Source organism: Symphodus melops (genome assembly GCF_947650265.1).
Source record: "Symphodus melops genome assembly, chromosome: 5".
In the NCBI taxonomy this organism is placed as follows: domain Eukaryota; kingdom Metazoa; phylum Chordata; class Actinopteri; order Labriformes; family Labridae; genus Symphodus; species Symphodus melops.
Genome location: NC_136695.1, coordinates 2572011 through 2590768, shown reverse-complemented (window position 1 = coordinate 2590768; position 18758 = coordinate 2572011).

The window sequence follows — 18758 nt, the reverse complement described above, 5'->3', positions numbered from 1 at the left end:
TAAAAAAAAAAAAAAAGTGTGATCACAAGTTAATTGATAATGTGTGGCATATCATTTAAAACGTAATAATATATGATTCAGACTCACTTTATTAACAGTTCAATGTTAGAAGTAGGAAACACTTAAACCTTTTTTACTTTTTACATTTGAAAGTTATTGTTTTCATCATCCGTTAGACGTAATCGTCCTGTTTTATTTGATCTATATTGAATTGTTTAGATCCTGTTGCTGTCTTCATTGTTGATTGGCGTGCTGTGTGTGATTATTACTAGTCATTGATTACGACGCTAAAAAAAAGAGCTGCTGTTAAAACATTGAACATGAAATGTTTTCAAAATAATTCCTGAACATTTTGAACTTTAATCAACCAAACTGAAAACATTTCTCTCAGATGTTTTCATGAAATAAACTTCATCTCTGAGTATAGAAAATGTTTTAAATGGATCACATCAGGTTTTTACAGGTCAGCCCCCACAACATTATAACTTTATAATGTGCACAACATAATAACATGTTCCCACAGCAGACAGACAGGGTAATAACTTGAAGGCTTCATATTGTCTTCCTCATACCAGTTTAGCCCATATGTGGAGGAGGGGGGGGGGGGTCATGGGAGTTCTGGGAGGAGGGGTACCAAATAATAACTTACTGAACAACGTAATAAAAAAAAATCACACAGAAAATGTTCTTAGTTTTTGTCTCAAGCAAACTCAGTGACACCTGAACCTTTTTCACCTTAACGAAGCTCCGCCTTCATTAGGCCTCACAGCATTAACTTAGATTCTTTACATGTGTTTTAATATTGGCACCTGAGTCAGGCCATTCACATCGCCAGCACACACACACACACACACACACACACACACACACACACAGTGCTCCCCTGCCGTCTCACCCCTGTAACGACGGCCTGCAGAGGCTGCACAGAAGGAGCATCACAAGAGGCGAAAACATCGCCCCTTCAAACTTCAGTCTGAAAAGTGAAAAACCCTTTTTGAGAAGCTGCTTGACATTTACTGTGTCTCTGTTTGCTCTGAATTAGACCCTGTCTTTTTGACTCTTTTGTAAAGAACTAAAGTGAATCAGGTCTTTTATATCAGCTTTTATAGAGCTTCACAGAAACTTCACATTCAAACATTAACTGGATGTGCAGAACTCACACCTATAATTAACACGTAACGTTCAGTGCTGGATGAGCTTGCTGATTGGCCAGCATTAAAAATAGGTGGAAAAATAAAAACAAAAATAAATAAAAGCTATTATAAATCCAATACCATTAATGTAATCTCGGCATCAAGATGGAACTTCATCATGTCAGGGCAGATTTAAACCGGCCGTCATTGTTTACCGGGGTGTGTGTGTGTGTGTGTGTGTGTGTGTGTGTGGGGAAAAACCTAATCACGTTCAATCTTCCCGCAATGACGACCTCAAACGAGTTTCAACAAGTGTCCCGACGGCTCTTCTGCTCAATGTGAAGTGGTGTGCATCATTATTCCCACGTGCAGTGAAGGCAGCACGAGCAGAGCTGGAAGCTGAGCTGTGGGGAGGAGACCTTCGACTCCTGGTTCCAGAGTCAGAAACACGACCGGACATGCAGGCAGCAGGTTAACAGAGGAAAAACTGCACAGTCACCCAAACTGTGAAACAATGAAAGTTTGTCTTTTCAGTAGAAAACAAACAGTTTGACATGCAGTGAAAGTCATAAAGCAATTCAATCAAATGAAGAAATAAAAGAATAAGCACACCGTCAAGCTTGTGTCTGGATGCAAAGAACAGCTGCAGGAGTTGTGCAACATAAACCTCAGGATATCTGTGTAAGAGCTGATCACTGCTGAGATCAGAGTCAATCATGAACTCTCAAGCTCCACACTGAAATCTTTTTTTTATTAAATAGAAAAAAAAATCATCACAGAGAGGAACACAGAAACAGTGTACATGTCTGATGTGTATTTAAGCTGCATTGTTTAGTAAACATGCAGTTTGTTTGGCTGCAGGGTAAAAACAAACAAACACAAACAGAGAAACAAACAGATCGTTTCTTCTCCTGCTGCGCAGCGTTCTTTGAAGCCCCTCCGGGAACAAAAAAAAGGAAACATTTAGATCCTTCTGCGTCCTCTCTCTCCTCCTTTCTCATGTCCGCAGATCGGCTCCAAACAGACTGTAGAAAGTATGAAGAATTAAGGGGGACGAGCAGGCAGTGTGTGCTGCATGTTCTGAGTCCTTTAAAGAGCTTCTTTAAGCTGAGGAGAACACAGTGAGGTGTTATTATGAGGCTGAATAGAAACATGTTTGTTTTCAATCTCAGACACATTTGTCAACATGCTGATTAATGAAAGGCTCACTAATTGCACTGACTGAAATTTAGTTTCTATCTGGTTAAAAAAAAAAAAACCTTCAACGAGCAGCAGCATGAAAACAAACTGGGTGAAGAGGTTGGTGTGTTTTTTTTAATTACTTCAGATCTTTTCTCACTTCGTGAAAAAAAACCTGAAAGCTTCCTGATTCATTCTTTTCAAAAGGTTTTGACTTTATACCTGGAGAAGATGAAGCGCACGATCATGACAAATACAAAAGTGAGAAAATTGCACATTTGTGCCACTTTTCTTTCTCTTTGACTCGACATGTTTTGATCACAGACGTTGGACCCTGATTATTGAAACGTTTATTCTCAAACTCTTTGATGAAAACGTTTCCTGAACGGACGCAAATTAGACCCTGACCTCATGTGACCTTCAGAGGTTTGCTTTGAGAAGTTTTCTTTCATAGAAGATATGAAATCCAATTAAATGGACTGAACTTGTTTTCAACACAAATAAAACATCTCATGCACATACACACACACACGCCCCCCCACACACACACACACAAAGACACACACACACACACACACACACACATAGGCTGCTCTTCCTCCTGAACAACAGCAACCAATGATGAATAAAGCCAAACATTCTGATGTTTCTTTAGATTACATCAGATTTCTTTTTAAGGCTCTTCTTGTGAAGCAAATAAAGAAGTTCCTTCAGCCTGCATTCTTTCTCATGGCCAGTAGGGGGCGACTCCACTAGTTGAAAAACTATGAAAACAGACTTTCTCCCAAGCGGCAGCCTCGAGTTTTTACGAAATTAAGCTGATGTGGAAGCATCCCCTGCAGGGACACACGGGAGGACTCCAGCGCCCCCTGCAGGGACACACGGGAGGACTCCAGCGCCCCCTGCAGGGACACACGGGGGACTCCAGCGCCCCCTGCAGGGACACACGGGGGACTCCAGCGCCCCCTGCAGGGACACACGGGGGACTCCAGCGCCCCCTGCAGGGACACACGGGGACTCCAGTGCCCCCTGCAGGAACACACTGGGACTCCAGCGCCCCCTGCAGGGACACACTTGGACTCCAGCGCCCCCTGCAGGAACACACGGGGACTCCAGCGCCCCCTGCAGGGACACACTTGGACTCCAGCGCCCCCTGCAGGGACACACGGGGACTCCAGCGCCCCCTGCAGGGACACACGGGGACTCCAGCGCCCCCTGCAGGGACACACGGGGGACTCCAGCACCCCCTGCAGGGACACACTTGGACTCCAGCGCCCCCTGCAGGGACACAGGGGACAACACTCAGAATTAGTCTGTTAATATTTACAGTTTATACCTTCTATACCTTTGTTTATCCCCTCAGTAAAACATTTTCTATGGTTTATGGTCTCAAGCTCGAGTTTGATTCTCCTTTAGTACAGCAGGATGTTTATTTAATCAAAGGGATCGTTTTGGGAGGGGCTACTAAAGACCAACAAGATGCTACAACAACAATCCGTCTACTCTCTGGTTCCAAAACAAAAAGTAGAGAGCGAAAATACAAGCAAATACATGATGTCAGTTCTTTTATAGAGTCTCAGCACAGTACCTGAGTTAACTTACACTCTAATTTAGACGACACACTTTGAACTTTTTAAGCCTCAGATGAACTGGCCAATCACGTCATAAAACATTATAACATGAAGACTCCACCGAGACCCCGTTAATTTCAGATTAATGACCACAGAGGTTGAAATGAGACGCTGTGCCTTAAATCAGCACCCACATAAGGATAGAAGTCAAAATGTGCATATTGTATTTCCCCCGAGTTCACTGCTAGCTTAATTTGCATTTATATGACATGTCACTCACCGCAGTGTAGGGGGAGTCACTGACGAACATGATAACTGAGTGCAGGATTTAATCTGTGACCTTTCTGAGAAGCTTTTCTTGCACTTACCTTTCCCTGCTATAGCATTAAATCTACATCTGCCACCTGAGTGCAAACTCCTCAAACAATTTACTGTCGAGAGGTCAAGGTTCGCACCTACACAGCTTTTGTCTTTGTGTTGTTGTCGCACAGAGATGGTTCAAGGTGGTTTATGGAACCCAACAGAAGATTTAGCACAACACACAACAATACAATTCAAGGTTAAAAAAAAACAGAAAAACAAACATCGCGACATCAAGTCATGGCAAAATCCAAATAAAGAATATCCATGAATGTTTAAATTGCCTCATCTTGTGCTCGCTTTGTTAAAGGTCACATGACCTCCACCTCTTCATCATGTGTGTGAAGTGTGTTGTAGTAAATCTACTCTGATCCTGTATTTGATCATGTCTATAAACCCCTCTATTTCAGCCCTGCTCAGAACAGGCTGTTTCTGTGTCTGTAGCTTTAAATATGTAAATGAGCTGTGTCTGACCACGCCCCCTCTCTGGAAGGGCTCGGGTGTACTCGCTGCTTTCTGGCTCCATGTCCTATTGTTTACGGTGAGAAGGCAGACTCAGAGGGCAGAACAAACACCTAGCTGTGGGAGTGTCACCCACCTGGGGGAGGGGCTACTGGCCTGGGGGAGGGGCTACTGCCCTGGAGATGAGGGTCGGCAAAACGACTGCAATACAGCACCAATCTGTCCGTCTATCTCACAATCCATTTAAGCCTCACTCGTGAACAAGACCCTGAAATACTTGACACTCCATCACTTGAGGCAGGGACTCAGTCCCCGTCCGAAGGGGGTTTTTGTCCTACAGAGAACCAGGGCCTCGGACTTGGAGGGGCGGACCTTGATGCAGACCGCTTGGCAGCCACAGTGCCTGCTGGAAGTCCCAGACGACAGACACCAACAGACCAACATCATCTGCAAAAAGATGCAACTATTCAATTCTGAGGTCCCAAAACCAGAAACCCTCCGGCCCCTGACTCCGCCTTGAGGTCCATGAAAAAAATGAACAGAATCTGTGGTTAGGCGGAGCCACACACACACACACCACTGCATTTTTGGTAAATTGCAGGGATCACTGTTGAGATCTTAATTGAGAACATATTCCTGTTTTACTCCAGTATTGTTGTTCCGCCTAACGCAGGCAGCTGTGTTTCACTCTGGCGCCATATAATCCGAAAAGGTCACGATGACTTTACATTCAGGGTTTCCTGTCCTTTTACTTTAAAAGTTAAAAATTGTTCCGTGAATGTTGGAGAGCCCCGTGTCTCTGCTCTCCTCCACGTCTGTCTCTGACATGTGATCAGGTTGTCAGGTCTGGGACAGGGGCTGACTCAGGCTCTGAATACCCACAATGCATCAGTGCAGCTGTCACTTAACCACGTTTGACTGACGGGCCGTGGGCCCTGTGTGCTGCTGACGGAGAAACCAGGCGTCCATTGTTGTTTGTGTCTGCTGAGTTGTGCAGACTGAGCTTCCCTGCAGACATGTTGATATATTGTATGTCAGTGTATATGCTTTATTTTTGAATGAAGGCACCGACAGGCGGGCTTACGCCTATAGAAACTTCCACTGAGGATGCATTAAAGAGACAGTTTACCCTCAAGCAGAGGGAAATCTAGATCTGCTTCCTCCTCCCCTCCAAACAAACAAAGAGATAAACACAAGTGAGAAACACTCCTATAGAACATTTACTGATCTCTTTTTTCACATTTCTCAATTTTTCGAAAGTTTCTTCAACCTCACGTCACAAGACACGAGAGCTCAGGAGCTCCCGGGAAAACATGTGGTTAGTAATTAAGATTTACCGAAAGCGACATGCAGCAACATGATATGAATGCACAGAGAGAGAGAGAGAGTCTAAGGGTGCGGTCACACTGGAAATCTGTACCGGGTCCAAGCACGCTTCAACCCTAAAGTCCAGTCGGTTTGGCCAGCTCGCTGCAGTTCATGCACGAGCACGAGTACACAGCGCTGACAGCCTGCGTGATGAAGAGAGAGCTTTATGGCTGCATCCGAGTAAAACGACTCAAACTAAGTTCTCCATGTTGTTCTCTGAGGTGTGGACACGGACTCTCATCGTTTATATAGACGGCTGTTTTTAATTAAAGGGACTCAAAACAAGACCGAGTCAGTACAGTAGCTGTCGTTCTCTCTGAGTACGGCGCTCTGAGCCGATAGCAGCCTAAAGTAGGAGCTGGTCCATACATGTGCCCGTCCTAACTCTAAGCTTTGTCAGAAAGATATGTTTGAACTGTCTCATCATGATAACCGAAGGCTCGACGTCTCATAGAACATTTTTATGGCTTTCACGCTTGCAGAGATCTCCTGAAAAGTTCAGGATATTTCCAGGAGGATCTGTGTATGTGGATGCAAACAGACACAGTTTTTCGTTCAGACTTCATTCAGAGTTTTTCCTGCCAGAGTGGGCTGATGTGACGTTTACATCCTTTCACTGCTGCACGACCATCGAGTGTCCGCACGCCACCTCTACCGTCTTCCATGCTCTAATGAACCTGCTGCATTCTGTTTCCTGTTCCTCAGGATGTTCTTCTCCACTCTTTAGTTCACGTTGAGATCCTGTTGGACTACAGGTAGCATCGATAGAAACACACTGATTCTCATTATAGCATTGTGTTGCTTCTACTTCCACATGGATTTTTACGTCTTAGAGATTCCACACCGCCCCCCTAGCGTCTAACAGGGTCAGTCTCCAGCTGTGAGGAGCATGATGTGAACAGTAAGGTTGGGAGAATCTCTATTTTCAGTCCTCCTGAAATTATCCAGATATTTTCCGGCGTTCCGATGTGAAAACGGCTTTAAAGCCTCTAGGCGCCACAAGCAGGCGTGCATTCTGGGAGAATAATATTCTTGACGGTTAATATCAGCTCTTCAAGATCAGATGGAACCTGGCCATGAAGGATTTTAAATTATATAATGGATTTTATAGGCCATCAGTGTGTAAATGGATCCTAATGTGTAGGTGTGACCTGCAGTGCAAAAGCCACCTGGGGGAGGGGCTACTGCCCTTTGTGATGTCATGAAGGGAGAAACTACAAACAGCCTGTTTGACACAGAGCAGGCAGAAGACAGAGAGGATGGACTTTTCTCATCATTGAGACAGACTAGAGACACATATTTGAGGAACATGGAGAAGTGTGGATTGTGTTTTTTTTTAACTATGAGACCTTTAAAAGTTTCAATATCAACTTGAAAAAGTTGGTTCTCACACACTTCTATTTCACATGGGTTGAATATTTATTTAAACTTTATTTTTACAGACTGAACATCCAGATATAAATCATGAAAATCCACATGATGATGAACATACAGCGGCACATTACATATTTCTTATAACCGATTGGATACTGACAAACGTTTCACTCCTTGTCATTTTTCTCTGTCCACAATATTTTGGCCATGTTGTTTGATTTCAGCGTCCTATAATCAGATCAACCGAAATAAAACTCTGTTATATAAATTTAAAGCTCTTAGCTGTTCAGGCCCGGCTGTGTCTCTTGTAATGATCTTATAGCAGTGACTGAGACGACCCCCCCCCCCCCCCCAACTAACACACACACACACACACACACACACACACCACCATCACCACCACCATCCCCCATCCCGGCTCGACTCGCACACGCAACTCTGAACAAAGATGACATCACCGCACACACAAACGTGACTCAGAGCGGACGGCCGGCGATCGAGCCACCCGAGCGTAAAGCTCAGCCTCAGCTGCAAACTCCCATCTGTCGCCTGAAATCCACAGCATCAGCCCCCAGCCGAGCTCCAGCAGCCCTCCAGAGAGTGACCCAGCACGAGGGGAGCAGGGGCGGTGGAAGGGAAGCTATGAGAAGGGGGGGAGTCAGGGTACAATGTGCAGGGGTGAGGGGAGGAAGGGGGGAGACAGCGCTTGTCTTTCCCCACAGACAAGCGAGCACGTCACAGTCAGAGTGAATTAATCCAACACTCGGTGGTGGCGTGCCGTGGATCGGACGCCCTTTGCGAGTTGCTGTGTCATCCTCCTCCCCCTTCTGCTGTGGTGACTCCATCTCTGTGTATACTGTATAATTTTCCCTCTGGCTTCCTCTTCTCTGTTGCTGTATTTATCTGATGACGCATAGGGGTTCATCCAGGTCTCAGTCTGGGCCTCCTCTGATCCTGGATTTGAACGTAGCGCTACAGGTAACACATCTGACATCTAGAAAAAAAGGAATTCCCTCACTTTTAAAAGCTTATTTTAAAACAGTTTGCTTTCAGATTTGCGACTAAGAACATTTTGGAAGTGTTTCACTAGTTTACTTCAGCCTGCGGCGGTGAACCACGCCGTAATGGCTGCAACATCATCCTCGGGCAAATGCTTCCAATAAAGTACATCCACAAAATGTCAACGAGTGAGATCGTTTCATCAAATCAGAAATGTTTTTTTTGTGTTATTGTTTTGGATCTGAACTTATCCTTCAGGGTACTTCAGTCAAAAAACAACACAAATACACTCAACACATCTCCTCCTCCTCTGCAGGTGAAATCAGTGTCAGAGCTCCTCTTCATCAGGTGTGTGAAGTGTGTTGTTGTAAATCCACTCTGATCCTGTATTTGATCATGTCTATAAACCCCTCTATTTCAGCCCTGCTCAGAACAGGCTGTTTCTGTGTCTGTAGCTTTAAATATGTAAATGAGCTGTGTCTGACCACGCCCCCTCTCTGGAAGGGCTCGGGTGTACTCGCTGCTTTCTGGCTCCATGTCCTATTGTTTACGGTGAGAAGGCAGACTCAGAGGGCAGAACAAACACCTAGCTGTGGGAGTGTCACCCACCTGGGGGAGGGGCTACTGCCCTTTGTGATGTCATGAAGGGAACATCTCCAAACGGCCTGTTTGAGCACACATTTACTGAAAAGTGGAGCAGGCAGAAGACGGAGAGGATGGACTTTTCTCATCATTGGAGGGTTTGTAGACAGTACTAGGTTGGACATTTAAACACAGGGCTCTTTGGGACTCTTTTTTTTTTAACCCTTTAGGTTCCAACTTCATCTACAACTGCAAATTCTTAATTCCACAATTTGATTTTCAGAGAGTTTAAAGATTTATAGATTCAATTATCAACAAGTCGTAGTACGAACACATCATTGTAGGTTTTCACCTCGTTGTGAAACAAACACCTCATGCAAATGTCAGTCAAGTAAAAAGGGCAGAAATATAAACCACCTGATGAGACAGACAGGTTGAGCTTTTGTCTGGAGGTGTATTAACATGCAGGTCTATCATCACTTGCTGGATTCTTGCAGTCTTGTGGCGTATGTAACCTGATGACAGTGAACACGTCACAGTATGTATGACTGACGTCAGCCAGGGCTCAATTTACAAATCACACAGGCTCCTCGCGTCTTCTTGGATTCAAATTATCCGAACACCGAGCTTTCGAGTTCAGCAAACAGTTTTCAGGTCACAACGAATGACGGCGCTTTTGGACACATAATTAACGCACTGCATGGATTAATAATGTCCATCATCCATTTTAGACAGGAGTCGTGCTGAAATCCGTTACGGGGCTGTGAATTAATTCCCACAGCAGGACCACGACGACGCCTGAGGAAAAAGTCGAACAAATCCATCTTAATGGTCCTCTAACTGCGCAGATTAACTTCTCAGAGCTTTGCTTTTAATGGTAGCTCATGGTGTTAAGCTGACGGACACAGCAAGCATACATGTGTTGAAACAATGCATGCAGAGCTTTGCAGAAACACGTTTTTCCTTCCTGTTAATGAGAGCTCAGGAGATGCGTCCTCGGTTGTTTTAAAGGGGATTAAAAGGCTGCAGAGACTCCGGTTTGACAGCAGACAGAACTAACACATCACACAGACAAGATGCAGATTTCTGACATTTTCTCCATCGCATCGTTTAACTCTGATCTGGTTTGTGAGGTTGTGTCAGGTTTCCTTTGGAGATTCTTAGTCCTGGTTCACACATATGCGGGGTACTTTTGAAAGCAGATTGCAAGCCGTGTTTGAGGTCACTGAACTCTCCCCCTTTTGAAAACCTCCAGGATGAAGATGTTCTCAAACTCTGTCCGCTGTGTTTATGTGAAGACGAGAAAACTGAGTTTTGTTCTTGTAACGACTCGTCCGTTTGAGATCATCGCACGACGCCGTCACCTTTGTTTACATGAGATGACGTAGCCAAACTAGCACAGGTGCTAACGCTGCTAACCGGACTTTTTACATGCTCACACAGCTACTCTCCCACTATGGTGACGAACGGAGACGCCTGAATGGACAACTCTGTAAATGTAATATTGCACGTCAAGGACATCGTTGTCGACTTGGCGTGTATTTTCATTTAGACAATAAAGATGTTCTTGAGACTTTAACGTGTGTTGACGGGATTATTTTTCAGAACGAAGGTGTGGACTAAACCTTCGACGCCATATTTCTCCCCTGATTATGGTTCCTACAATCAGCCAACACCGAGGTCAACTTCAAAACAGCAGTGTTGAAAAAATGCTGACACAGCTTTGCTCAGTTGTTGCTCTTCTTATTTTTTGTTAATTATTATTGAACGCTTATTGTTTGCCTCCAACAGGTTACTTTGAGTCATTACAGCTTCACTTCATAAAGTTCTCCTGCAGCCTGAAGGCAGATTCTCGTGTGTTCTTTGTGACTTCATGGCATAACCTCGTGACGTTAGCATGGCACTAACTCGTTAGCATTTTGTGGAGGAACAACACGAGGATATGCAACCATTTAAAGAAGAAGAAGAGTTAGTCCATCCTTGTGGTTCCCAGAGATTTGTATTTCCTTCCTTTGTGGGTTTTGTTGGACTTGTTTTTGCCTTCGCCTGCACGCTCGTCCTCCTCTTTGTTTTTGTTTTTTATTGACATGATGCTTTTTGACCTCGAAACCTTGAGTCTTTTGTAGACACACCGAGTTAGAGGGGAAGTGGAACGCTGTGAGGACAAAACGCCAACATGATTTAGTTTTTAAAAAACCATCAAGGCTTTTTTTATTGATTTCTGTCTGTCACAGCGGGAGAATCTCAGGTCGGCCTCGGTGACCTCAGCGCAGTTAAATGACCGAGATAATCCCCGCTTCCTCTCCTCCTCTGCATCACATTCAGAGTTTAACTTTAGCTTTTTAATTCACCTGACTGAGCTTGTTTCGTAACACGAGTCTTCGGACAACAACACAAGAGAGACTGACTGTGAAGGCAAACAAATGTGAGATCTGCAGTGTGTCAAAAATACCCAGATGCACTGATTGGGAAAATAATTCAGAAAAGTCCTCTACCAGTTTCCCACAATGCAAAGCGCCAGGACAGAGAGTGAAAGGACAGACAGCAAGGTGAAGTTTTTAGTAACTGGGGAAACAATCAAAACCAGCCCAACCATAGAAGATATGCTACGTTCCAGTTGAAGTGGGAAAATTCGAGTTCCCAGTCAGAAGTGTCAACTAGAGCGCCCCCTAAAGGCGTTTTTAGTAGTTGGAAAGTCGGAGTTTCCAGAGCTGTCCAAGTTAGAATCCAACATGGCGTGACAGTTGTTGGCATGTTTATTCTTCAGCACGTCGTGTGTCGGTATCGTCTGGTGTTAGCTAACGAAACAAAGGTGGTCCGTGTTGGTTTTCTCCGCCTTGCAACTGGAACACGCTCAACTCAGGTGCCACGTCATTCCCAGTTCGGAGGTAACTGGAACGTGGCGTTGCTACCAGTTATCCTTTTCTGATTCTCTAAACCATGAAAATCTGAATGAATCTCTTTTCAGCTTTTTTCAGACTTTAAGTGGACGCGACATCCTGGCGATCCGTGCTCGAACTCGATACACTTCCTCACCTCTTGCACGATCGGAAGAGATGCTTCGGCACGGTGGGGTTCACGCACGAGCACAAGAACAAGAACACATCGTGGACTGCCTTCAGTACGGAGAAATCCTGCAGTGTTCTGGCTGTTTTTACAAAAATCAGTCAGTGAAGTAGCTCTCGTGTTCTGTGATGTTCAGACGCTGACTCGACCGCTTGTCCCTTTAATGTATTAAGTCCTTCTGTCTCGTAACCTAAGCACGCTTCATGTACAGCGTGTCATCCCTACATTATATCTGTGTCCAGGTTTTGAGCCTTGATTTCATTGTGTTGGTTAACGAGGAGGCCGTCACAAGCAACGGGAAGCAACACTTGTTAGTTTCTTGGCTGATGGTGAAATCTCATCCTCACAAGCAGACGCTCAACTCCTGATGAAGAGGATTCATTTTTACAATCAGGTCAGAGTGAACCTCTTCTGTGTCTTCATAGCTTCACAGTTGAAGGTCGATGCGAACACGTCTAATTTCTTTCTTCTCTTTGAGGAGGCGATACAGAGCTTCATTCATCCAGGTGTGAAGTGTGTGTGTGTGTGTGTGTTTGTGTATGTGTGTGTGTGTGTGTGTGGGCACCTGAGTAACTCGCCTCCTTCAGGGTGTTTCTGTAAATAAAAGAGTGTGTTGTTCGTCACCCAGCTCGGTTAGATAAGCTTTATGTAACACGTATATCTTTAGTCTGCTCAGGTTGTTTTCCTTCCGTGTGGTCTTTTCACAAAGTGCTGAAGGCCGCTGCGTGCCTCGTCTCGCAGTGACCAGCGTATCTCAGGTCAGCGGGAGGGAAAATACTGACTGCTGCGTTCTTGTGAGAAGAGAAGAAAAACGGCTTTAAGCTGCAGCATTAAGAGCAAAACTGAACTCTTCAATGGAATACTTCAAAACTGAATAATTCAGTGGTGTTAATTATAACGCTGCATTCAGGTGCTCCTCTGGTGTTCCTCGTTTCAACAGACCGCGTGGTTAAAATGAAGATGTGGAACGTCTCTTACAAACCGACTTCGATGCCTCTCATTGGCTGTAGCTCATTTTAAGGCGTGTAGCTGTGAAAGAGGCCAGATGAAGATCTGAACAGGTCGAAACCTGTCGGCCTTGTATCGATGAACTCTCCCTTCATGTGGCGTCGGACGCCTCAGAAAAACTGAATTGTGGAAAAGAAGACGTGCTGAAGTCGAAACAAGAACTCGGAAACTTGAAAATCAGGTGACCCGAACATGCTGACCTCATCACATGTGAGGTGATCAACTTTGTTTTTGTTTTTTTTTCTCAACTTTAACTTCAAACAGAGACGTTCCACATATCGTCTTCGAAGCGTTCATGCTGTTTGTGGTTACGACACTCCAAGGAGCACCTGAACGCAGCACGAGTCCTGTCTGCTCTGCAGTCGGCGTGTGGGGCCGGAGGGTCGTCAGCAGATACCTCCTCAGCTGACCTCTGAAGGGCTGCAGGTGAAGAGGAGGGACGGGGAGAAGACCAGCTGCCTCAGTTTAAACCTCCAGTTTGGTTTCCACAGCTGACCGGAGACCAGTCAAATCACCACATCACAGCTTAGAACGCCAACAAATTCAGCAAAGAAGAAGAGCGCCACACAGGAAACAAACATCAACGACTCCTCTTATGAAGGGTCACAAAAATCTAAAACAGCCTTTGAAATGACTCCACCTCTGTGTTCTGCGTCGCCGCCACACGGAGGCGATTCCTTCATCCCTCGTTCTCGCTCAGCTTGTCCTGCTGCAGCCTTTTCCTGTGTTCGGTCCGTTCCACATTCTCATGACTCATTCTTCATACTCACATTACACGCCAGTTATTTGACATATTTTGATCATTTCAGGTAAATAAAAACTCTTCTATGTGTGGCCTCCCTCTTTGTTAGCAGCCCTGAGCCGGGTGGATTTCACCTGGTTTTGAAGGTCAAATATACAAAGTTAATCATGTTTTCATCTCGTTATTTTATTCACAGAAGTTGGTGCAAGCTGACTGAATACACATAAATAAATGAGTGTTTGGCCCGCAGCAATATGAGACTGAAATCAGCTCCAACATGAAAGTCCCTGCAGACATCATTAAAACCATGGGGAGGCTGTGCAGCTTTATTTCTGTACTTTAAATGAGTAATGAGACACACTTGAAGTTTAGTAATCATCCGTGAGATCGCTGGACGTTTCTGTGAAGAGATTAAAAAGACGCCGCAGCGGGAGCTCCTGCAGCTAACTGGAGACGAGCGCTGCCTTTGAAAGGCCTGAAAACAGATTTCCTCCATTTATGATCATCACAATGAGCGACGGCTTCATCCATGAACACATGTAGTGTGTTTATTTAAATCAGGACGTGTCCTGGTTGTGTTTATTTTCTAAACATCAGACAAGTGAACGGTGTCCTTACTGTTAGAAATCATTTGGTTCATGTCTATAAAAGGAAGCCAGATTATAATCTGACAGAGTCAGCAGCTTCTTCTAAAGTGAAGCTGCTCCATCGTCCCTTCTGGGCCTCCGTACATGTGTGACCGTGAGCTGGTGTGTTTGTTTGTATGTTAATAACAGTGAACCTAAAACTCTCCCCCACACCCCCCTCCCCTCTAAATACACGCCCCTCCCCCTCTGCGCTCCCTCTAAAGCCACGCCCCTCCCCTCTTTACTCCCCCTAAAGCCACGCCCCTTCCCCCTCTGTGCTCTCTCTAAAGCCACGCCCCTCTCCTCTTTACTCCCCCTAAAGTCACGCCCCTCCCCCGTGCTTTCTCTAAAGCCACGCCCCCACTGTGCTCCATCTAAAGCCACGCCCCTCCCCCCTCTTTACTCCCCCTAAAGCCACTTGCCTTCCGCTTTGTGCTCTCTCTAAAGCCACGCCCCTCCCCCCTCTGTGCTCCCTCTAAAGCCACGCCCCTTCCCCTTTGTGCTCCCTCTAAAGCCACGCCCCTCCCCCCCTCTGTGCTCCCTCTAAAGCCACGCCCCTCCCCCCTGTGCTCCCTCTAAAGCCACGCCCCTCCCCCCCTCTGTGCTCCCTCTAAAGCCACGCCCCTCCCCCCTGTGCTCCCTCTAAAGCCACGCCCCTCCCCCCCTCTGTGCTCCCTCTAAAGCCACGCCCTCCCCTCCTGTGCTCCCTCTAAAGCCACGCCCCCTCACCTAAAGCCACGCCCCTCTCATTTAAAGGCCCCCTCATTTACATGCACTAGCGCCATTGGTCCAGAAGCAGGCCTTCGCTCGTACTTTCAACCAAAATCTGAAAAACTGTGTCAGGAGAAAAAGACCGACTCTGCCTTCAAGTTAGTGTGAAAAACTGAATCAATCAACAGAGTGAATCAGAGGAGATTTAGAAGTGAGTTTCCTCCCTGCGTATGTAACCTGCACTGGACGGAGGACGTAGCGTCAAAGAAGAGAAAATATATTCACTGTTGGCTTTTACCAGTGAAGGTAGACTTTGTCAGGAGACAAACATCGACATGTTAAATACCCTTTAAAATCGGTTTGATCAGCAGCATTCAAAGTTTAAAGTCTCTGCTCTCGCGACACTAAACACTAAACCCGTTTCAAACCAGCTGTCTCGACTGTCTTTGACTTTTTATTCAGAGCTCATTTTGGATTCTTCCAGCAGCTTCAGGAGTCGTTCTGCAGACGCTCCAGACGGTCTCTGAATCTGTCAGTGATATATCATCACCCAGCAGGTCTGTGCAGAGAGGCTGAGGTCAAAGGTCAGTGCTCAGGTAGACATTTAATCAGCAGCTTCTCTCTCTCTCCCTCTCTCTCTCTCTCTCTCTCTCTCTCTCTCTGTCTCTCTCTCTCTCTCTCTCTCTCTCTCTCTCTCTCTCTCTCTCTCTCTCTCTCTCTCTCTCGAGGAGGATGAAGGCCTCTGAAGTCCCCCCCCCCAATGGAGTCCAGACCGTGGTGGTGGTGGTGGACCCGTCGACTTGATGAGACCGGATGGGTGAGGTAATCGATGGCCGCACAAAACATCTGCAAGATAGGAGGGATTCTTTCGACCAATCATCAGGCTGGATGTCTTTCGTACGCTAGGCACTCCAAAAGTAGTGAATTGAATATTCCCAAAAACACTATGATGCATCGATCATATGACTGTTTAAGCTTATCTTTGTGTTTGTATCCGTCATTTCTCATAAACCTTAAATCAAAAAAATAATGTTGGTACCATTTCCAACTTTTGACAGAGGAAACAGAGAAATGCTCCCGGTACTGATTCATACTGAATTGAAGTGGATGCTTGGAGGACGAGGGGCTTGAGTGACAGCTGCAGTCTTCACAGATGTTACAGATATATGAAGACTTGATTCAGAAAGTGGCGTGTGCCAGCAGCATCATGTGACCAATGAAAGGAGACGGTGTGATTATCTTCAAGGACAGAATCAGAGGACTCATGTTTTAGTTGTTTTCATTATTTAGCTTTAAAAATGTTTTGGTTTTTTTTTGTTGCCATTGCATGAAGAGGAGCTGCAACAACATACGATAAGATGTAAGAACTCGTTAATCTTGATATGGAGGATCTGTAGTTATAGGAGGGAACGATGAGCTCAGGCTGCTTTAAGCTGCAGAAACAAACTGAAAAACGTTGAAATGTGACGATTCGAAGCATCACAGCCGTGACGCTGGCCCGCCCGCTCTGACCTCTGGATTAAGGATTACCCACCACACACCGAGAAGCACGAGATTATGCTTTTGTTTTGTTGCGTCCTCCGCAGCCTGTGCCAAACGTGCAGGAAGAAAAAAACGGACACGGTTACAGTCCAGAGGCAGAGTCACTGCCGGAGGATCTCTGAAGCTGTCAGCTGGTTTAGAGTCTGAAGATGGAGACTCAGAGGATGAACACAGGCTGAGGAGATGGACAGAGGCGGAGCCTGATTGGACAATCTGTGCTGTGAGGCGGCTGATAGACGGAGACTCAACTGTTTGATGGCTGAGCTTTGAAACCAGCTGCAGAGTTCAGTCGTGTTTCATTTTAAATCTCTGTGATTTATTTTGAATTTATGGAGTTAAAGGGGCAGAAGCTGCAGATGAGCTTCAAGGAGAAATCCTTCAGGCTGCAGATATTTGAGCTGGTGATGCACGTATATATGGACATACACATTCATAGTTTGGACACAGGTACAAAGTAACTCTTTATATTTCAGCTAAAAATACTGCAGACCAGTAGGGGGCGCCCCAACGGCTGACAAACTTTGAACCACAGCATTCCTTCAAAATGTGCAAATTTTGCAATGACAGTAGGAAACCTCCCTCATGGGGCCCCGTCTGACAGCACTGACTCTCAACACCCTCGAAACGCCCCGGTAAACTGTGATCAAAGTATATTGAATATATATTTGCTTTGAGTTTAATCATCATCTCCTCTGATTGGCTAATATGGAGAGAGGGTCATGTGATGGGTAACAAGGAAGTGTTGTTTTGACGGGTTCAAATGAGGGGGGGGGGGGGGGGGGGGGTCACCATGGGCATCTGTCAGAATGTCGTTTTCCAAGACAATGAGACTTTATCAGTTCAACAGAGCCTGTCCTCCAACCTCTACGACTCCACTGCTCGTTTGTGCAAGCGTCAAATTACGACCCATATTTATGTTTTAGAGTCAAGCGCCCTCTAGTGGACGTATAAATAACCTCGATCCGGTGAATGTGTGTTCGCCATCAAATCACGTTTGACCTCAAACCCTAACCCAAGTCCAAGCTAGCTAACTTAATAGTTAATCAGCACTTACCTTGGTTAGCGCATCAAGCTGTGTGACGGTGCTCCGGTTCTCCGTTCGCCAGTAGGGGGCGCTAATTTAGGAAACGCTCCTATGGGTCGTATGACGTGACAGACGACCTCTGCGGTCGTGTAGGTCGGAGGACTTGTTGGTTCAACAGGTTGATTTGGTCAGCTTTGGAGGTGATATTAGCCACATGCATGCGAAGATCCAAACATGAGTGGAAGGCGCCATCTTAAATAAGCAGTGAGCAGGTGAATGCAATCTAATGAATCAGTGACAGAGTGCAAACCACAGGCGATCAAGGGGGGAGACACCTGGACGTGTTGAAGGGAGGTGCAGAGAGGAAACCTGTGGGGAGAACTCGAGATCTTTCCTCTAAATGTTGTTGTTATTGTTGGGCAGCTGAATAAAAACAAAACCTTCTTTCTGTTTTGATTGACAGCTGTCACATAACCTGATTTTGTTTCGTCATGCAAATTTAAATCTCGACTACCTCGAAGCGGACAAGGCCTCGCATCCTCCACAGATCTTTGGGCTGCAGGATGACTGACACCCGTCCTTAAATATTTGATCTACATGCTGATCTATCTTTACGCTCATCTTCCCCCCTGCAGGCTGAATGAATGAACTATTTCTGATTCTGATCTGTCTCTGCTGTCTCTTGTGTTTTGTGACCCCGCAGGTCGCTGGGGGACGGTGGTCCACACACAGACTCTCCAACCTCTCGTTCACTCGCAGCATCACGAGGCATCATTTTCTGTTGTCGTAGTTTGTTTTTGTTGGTTCAGTTTGACGCCACACGCCTCACTCTCCTTTCTCTCATGTGGTTAATGGACTTCAGCTTGTTGTAAGCTGCTGAGTGAAGACACAATCAGAAGTAACTCATCCACATTCACATGCCGGTCATGTGGCTGCAGGAGCTGCATGGGGACCTTCCGGGTTGAGATGACGACCGACTCTACCAACTGAGCCGCAGTGGCCCCCCCGCCA